The sequence below is a fragment of the Colossoma macropomum genome, unplaced genomic scaffold (assembly GCF_904425465.1).
Source record: "Colossoma macropomum unplaced genomic scaffold, Colossoma_macropomum, whole genome shotgun sequence".
NCBI lineage: Eukaryota > Metazoa > Chordata > Actinopteri > Characiformes > Serrasalmidae > Colossoma > Colossoma macropomum.
This window is the reverse complement of record NW_023495296.1, coordinates 279,100-286,456: the sequence shown is the minus strand read 5'-3', so window position 1 is coordinate 286,456 and position 7,357 is coordinate 279,100.

Sequence of the window (7,357 nt, the reverse complement as noted above, 5' to 3'; positions counted from 1 at the left end):
CGTGTCCATTAGTCATGTAATAGTGTTAGCTTATTTTATCCTCATCTGGAAATGAGTAAATAATTAAAAGATAAATAATTAATAATTAAAAGATAATAATTAAGTTAGTAAATTGTGTTTTGCTACATTTTGTATTTTAGCTGTACTTATTCACTGTATTGGTCAACTTGTTACTTTAGTGATCCTGTAGCCATGACTACTGTACAAATACTCCTTTTCTAAATGTTTTACTACTGTAGCGATATTTACTGTAGAAGTACTTTTATCTTTTACTTTAGCTTTAATTACTGTAGATATGATTACTGTTGAAATATTGTTACTGCTTTAGGGACTTTAGCTTTATGTACTATTAATAAAATGACTGGCTCTGTACGAATTTTTCATGTGATTTTTTGCTCATTATTTATTTTGTTAATTTAATTTATTCTTATTGTAGCTGTACTTATTAATTTTTGTGATGCATCACCATAAAAATACCTAACACAGGTGCCAGACGTCCACCTCTAAAAGCTACACCCATTCAGTCTACAGCAGTTTAGCTCCACCATTCAGCTACAGCAGTTTAGCTCCACCATTCAGCTACAGCAGTTTAGCCCCACCATTCAGTCTACAGCAGTTTAGCTCCACCATTCAGCTACAGCAGTTTAGCTCCACCCATTCACACTGAAGTTATAAGGAGTGTTTCAGCCCAGATTGCTCTTTGAGTAAGGAACAATATAGGACAGCCAGTCAGCACAGAGCTCATTTACATACACCATACATAAAGGCACAGCCACAAAATCAGTCTCTGTAATTCTAAAGGATAAAGAGAGGCTGAAAATGATCATGTAGAACTGAGTTGTGAATGTTTTTATTTACTAAAACTTCCTGTTATAAGTGGAGCTGATTTAGGTGTAATGTTGAATGTAGACAGTGTGAAGAAAATGCAGCGTATCGGCTCTTTAACCCCCACAGGCAGCTTCACTGTGTCTGAATGTGTCCTGATTTCTTAATGTTTACTCTGGATTGATTATTCATCACACACACACACACACACACACACACACACACACACACACAGAGCTGTTCAGTGAGGAGCAGGCGGAGCTGTAGAGAGACGTGATGTGTTCAGCTGTTATGAATAGAGCCTGTATGTTCCAGCATATGGGAACATGTGGCTGTATGTACAGATGCTGCGTGTCCTTTTATTATATTTAATATCTTCGTACTGAAACATTCCTGCAGCTCCCCACGTCAATCTCACCAACAGGACTGACTCTCGAACCCAACATGAAAAAAATTATAATGACCGAAACCCAATTTTGTGTTTTTCCTGGACAGTCAGTGACATCTGGTAGAATATTTGAAAATAAAGCTGAATGTTGTAATGATGTGAAAATGAATCTCCAGTTTGGGTGACTAAGTTCTCACTGGTGCAGCAGAGTGAGATCTGAAGATGAATCTGTAAACAGTGTTGTTGTTGTTGTTGTAAAGTGTCACAGTAAAGTGTGTCTTCCTGTAAAGTGTGTTAACAGTTCAGTCAGAGAGCCGTGAGTTTGATCTCTTCAGCTTCAGGACTGAAATAAAGCAGCTCCATTTCCAGATGATCAGGAGTCGTACACTCCTCACTGACACCTCCCACCACTTCTCCCTCTCACAGTAATAACTTAGAATTAACAGCCCAGAAATATGGAAATATATCCATATTGCAGTGGAGTGTTAAAGGTGTTACTGTAATGTGTGTTACTGAGTATTCTGGGTAATGCTGAGTATTACTGTAATGTCAGATATTATTTAGTATGATTGGGTAATGTTATATATTATTTGGCAGTGTTTGGTATTTTTGGTAATATTCTGTAATATCAGGGTAGTTTGGGGTATTGTTAGTTATTAATGTTGGGTGTTATTGTTATACTAGATAATATTGTGTAGTATTGAATAAAATCAGGCATCATTTATCAATACATGTTGGGTAGTACAGGATATTATTGAATAACAATGTGCAATTGTAGGTATTATTGTGTAATGTCAATCATTATTTGGTAATATTAGGAAATACTGGTATTGGATATTACTATGTAATGTCGTATTATTGGGTATGTTGTGTATTACTAGCTAATGCCAGTCAATATTTGGTAATATTCAGAAATACTAGGTATTATTGGATAATACACAATCCTATCCAGTATAACCCAATAACACCCAGCATTAATAATAATACCCAGTAATACCCCAATATTACTGAATGTTACCAAAAAATACCCAACATTACCAAATAATACATAGCATTACCAAATTATGCTAAATAATATCTGACGTTACAGTAATACTCCGCATTACCCAGAACATTCAGGATCATTATTTGGTAGTATTGGGAAATACTGGTACTGGATAGTGTTGGGCATTTGTGTGTATTGTTGTGTATTACTAGCTAAGGTCAGTCATTATTGGTAATGTTAGGAAGTACTGGGTATTATTGAGTAACTGTGTGGAATGTTGGGTATTTTTGTGTAATACTGGGTATTACTGGGTAATGTGTCAGCAATAGGTGATCTTAAGGTACATGCTTAAAAATGATCATTCTTTAAGGGGTTTTACTAAAAAACAGTTCTATATAGAACCATGAACACTCAAAGAACCCACTGCATGATTAAAGGGTTCTTTACATCATTATTTGCAGGAATGAACTAGCTTTGCTGTTGTTAAATTATATGTTCTGTAGATGGTTCTATATAGAACTCTTTTGAAAATGGCTATATATAGCACCAAATATCAAGTCTGTAACAATAGAAAAACCCCTTTTGGTGCTATCTAGAGCGCTTTTCAAAAAGGTTCTATATTGAACCATATAAAGCACCCTGTCTATTAGTCTGAAGAACCCTTTCATGATGCAAAGAACCCTTCAATCATGCAAAGGGTTCTTTGAGTGTTCATGGCCAGATAGAACCATTTTCTTTACTAAAGAACCCTTGAGGAACCATGTTTTTGAATGTATAGCTGAATTAACTCATTAGAAGGACTGTCTGGATAGTTGTGGACAGACGTATGGACACCGCTAAACAGAAAACTGTAAACATACTTACGTGTGATGTTAGCATGTGGAACACTATGTTAGCACTAAATCCTATGTACAACTGATCTGTAGAATCCAGATTAGAAAGAGAGCAACAGACCCAGTTAGTGAAGAAGTGAAGAATTCCAGTGTGATTTAATGAGGTTGGAGGCAAGTTAGCCAGTGCTAAATTAGCACTGCTAATTACGCCACAGTGTGGAGTGTATTTGAGGCTAACTCATGCATGCTCTTCCCTCTGGCTGGAACTGAATGTGGGACAACAATGGCAGTCCAACATTAACATTCTGTACTGTATTTAACTCACAATGATGGAGGAATTTCTGCTCCAGTAGCTCCGACTGAACCCTCACAGAACACCAGCCGTGCTAATCTGAGCTAATCAGAGTCATTTAACACCGTCCATCATTACCAGAACTTCCACTACAGTCCCAGGAAGAAAACTGCCCACGACCTTCAGTCCACAAACTGTAACCATCTCAAAACTAAATAAAGACATGAAAGAAACTAGAGTGGACTGCCAGTGCTGCACCATGACGTCCTGTAGATTAGGAACAGTGCACAATCCTAAAGAAACTCAACTGCAGACTTCCACAAATGCACCTAGTGGCAAAGATGGCATGGTCCTGCCTGCTGTTTGAGCGTGTATATCCTTCATTTAATCTAATTTGTTCTGTAAGATGTGTTATCATGTGTGCTTATAGAAATATTGACTGATAATAGACATAAACTCACCAGTGCATGGGAATAAAATGAACACATTATCACAAATTAAAGGCAAACATTGAAATGTGGGGTGACAGTGTGTTCAGTACGTAGTAAGAGTAGTAACACTACTACATAGTGAACACTACATTACCCCACAATACTACAAACAGAATACACTACATTACCCCACAATACTACAAACAGAATACACTACATTACCCCACAATACTACAAACAGAATACACTACATTACCCCACAATACTACAAACAGAATACACTACATTACCCACTGTTACTACATACTGAACACACTGTATTACCCCACATTACTACATACTGAACACACTGTATTACCCCACATTACTACATAGTGAACACATTACCCCACAATACTACAAACAGAATACACTACATTGTCCAACATTACTACATACTGAACACAGTACATTACCCCACACTACATAATAAACGCAGTACATTACCCCACACTACATAATAAACGCAGTACATTACCCAAGATTGGGTATTATTGGACAAATTAGGTTTTAATGTGAACTATTGGGTAATATTTGATACTACTGTGTAATATTCAGCACCACTGTGTATTAGTGGGTAATATTTGATTAATATTGGGTATTATTGGGTACTTTCAGTATTACTGGGTTATTTCTTGTAATATTGAGTATTACCATGTAATAATGGGTATTATTTGGTACTCATGTAATATCCGGTATTGTGTAATATGGGGTATTATCTAGTACTGTTGGTATCATTGGGGTATTTGTGTAATATTGACTAGTACTATGTAATATTATTTTTGTGTAAAATGGAGTATTATGGTGTACTATCATGTAATGTTGGTATTATTTGGTTACACTGGTAATATTGCATGTTACTGTGTAATTCTGGGTAATATTGGTAAATGTTGGGTGTTGCTGAGTAATGCTGGGTACCGCTGGTTATTTTTGAGTATTGCTGGGTACTGTTGGTTATTGCTGGGTAATGCTGGGTATTGTTGGTTGTTACTGAGTAATGCTGGGTTTTCTTCGTTATTGCATGGTAATACTGGGTATTGATGGTTATTACTGAGTAATACTTAGTATTGATGGTTATTACTGAGTAAGGCTGGGTTCTGTTGGTAATTACTGAATAATGCAAGGGATTAATGGTTATTACTGAGTAATGTTGGGTATTGTTGGTTATTACAGAATAATGCTGCGTATTGTTGTTTATTACAGAGTAATGCTGTGTATTGTTGTTTATTACAGAGTAATGCTGTGTATTGTTTGTTATTACTGTGTAATGGTGGGTATTGCTGGTTATTACATTGTAATGCTGTGAATTGTTTATTACATTGTAATGCTGGTGTATTGTTGATTATTACAGTATAATGCTGGGTATTTTTGGTTAGGACAGAGTAATGCTGTGGATTTTTGGTTATTACAGAGTAATGCTGTGCATTGTTGGTTATTACTGACTAATGCTGTGTATTGTTGGTTATTACAGTGTAATGCTGTGTATTGTTGTTCATTACAGAGTAATGCTGTGTATTGTTGGTTATTACTGAGTGATGCTGGGTATTGATGTTATTACAGAGTAATGCTGGCGTATTTTTGGTTATTACTGAGTAACGTTGGGTATTTTTGGTTATTACAGAGTAATGCTGTGTATTGTTGGTTATTACTGACTAATGCTGGATATTGTTGGTTATTACTGAGTAACGTTGGGTATTTTTGGTTATTACAGAGTAATGCTGGATATTGTTAGTTATTACTGACTAATGCTGGATATTGATGGATATTACTGAGTAATGCTGGCATATTGTTGGTTATTACTGAGTAACGTTGGGTATTTTTGGTTATTACAGAGTAATGCTGTGTATTGTTGGTTATTACTGACTAATGCTGGATATTGTTGGTTATTACTGAGTAATGCTGTGTACTGTTGGTTATTACTGAGTGATGCCGGGTATTGATGTTTATTACAGAGTAATGCTGGGTACTGTTGTTTATTACTGAGTAATGCTGAGTAATTTTGGTTATTACCGAATAATGTTGGGCATTATTAGTTATTACAGAGTAATGCTTGTGTATTGTTGGTTATTACAGAGTAATGCTTGTGTATTGTTGGTTATTACTGAGTAATGCTGTCTATTGTTGGTTAATACTGAGTGATGCTGGGTATTGATGGTTATTACAGAGTAATGCTGGGTACTATTGGTTATGACTGACTAATGCTGAGTATTTTTGGTCAATACCAAATAATGTTGGGCATTATTAGTTATTACAGAGTAATGCATTTGTATTGTTGGTTATTACTGAGTAATGTTGGGTATTCTTGTTTTTTACAGAGGAATGCTGGCATATTGTTGGTTGTTACAGAGTAATGCTGGGTACTGTTGGTTATTACTGAATAATGTTGGGCATTATTAGTTATTACAGAGTAATGCTGTGTATTGTTGGTTATTACTGAGTAATGCTTGGTATTGTTGGTTATTAATGAGTAATGTTGGGTATTGTTTATTACAGAGAAATGCTGGTCTATTGTTGGTTATTACAGTGTAATGCTGTGTATTGTTGGTTATTACAGAATAATGCTGGGTATTTTTAGTCATTACAGTGTAATGTTGTGTATTGTTTTTTATTACATGGCAATGCCGTGTATTGTTTATTACAGAGTAATGCTGTGTATTGTTGGTTATTCCAGAGTAATGCTGGTGTATTTTTGGTTATTACTGTATAATGCTGGGTATTGTTGGTTATTACTGAGTAATGCTGTGTATTGTTGGTTATTACTGAGTAATGCTGTGTATCATTGGTTATTACAGTGTAATGCTGGTGTATTGTTGATTGTTGCAGAGTAATTCTGGGCATTGTTGGTATTTACTGTATATTTTTGGGTATAGTTATTTATTCCACAGTAATGCTGGTGTATCATTGGTTATTCCAGAGTAATGCTGGGTATTGTTGGTTATTACTGTATAAGGCTGGGTATTGTTGGTTATTACAGATTTATACTGTGTATTGTTGTTATTACAGAATAATGCTGGGTATTGTTGGTTATTACAGTGTAATGTTGCTTATTGTTCGTTATTACAGTCTAATGCTGTGTATTTTTGGTTATTACTGAGTAATGCTGTGTTTTGTTGGTTATTACAGGGTAATGCTGTGTATTGTTGGTTATTACAGGATAATGCTGTGTATTTTTGTTTATTACAGTCTCATGCTGTGTATTGTTGGTTATTACTGAGTAATGCTGTGTATTGTTGGTTATTACTGAGTAATGCTGTGGATTATTGGTTATTACAGGGTAATGCTGTGTATTGTTGGTTATTACAGGGTATTGTTGGTTATTACTGAGTAATGCTGTGTATTGTTGGTTATTACTGAGTAATGCTGTGGATTATTGGTTATTACAGGGTAATGCTGTGTATTGTTGGTTATTACTGAGTAATGCTGTGTATTATTGGTTATTACAGAGTAATGCTGTGTATTGTTGGTTATTACTGAGTAATGCTGTGTATTGTTGGTTATTACAGGGTAATGCTGTGTATTATTGTTTATTAGAGTGTATTGCTTTGTATTGTTGGTTATTACAGG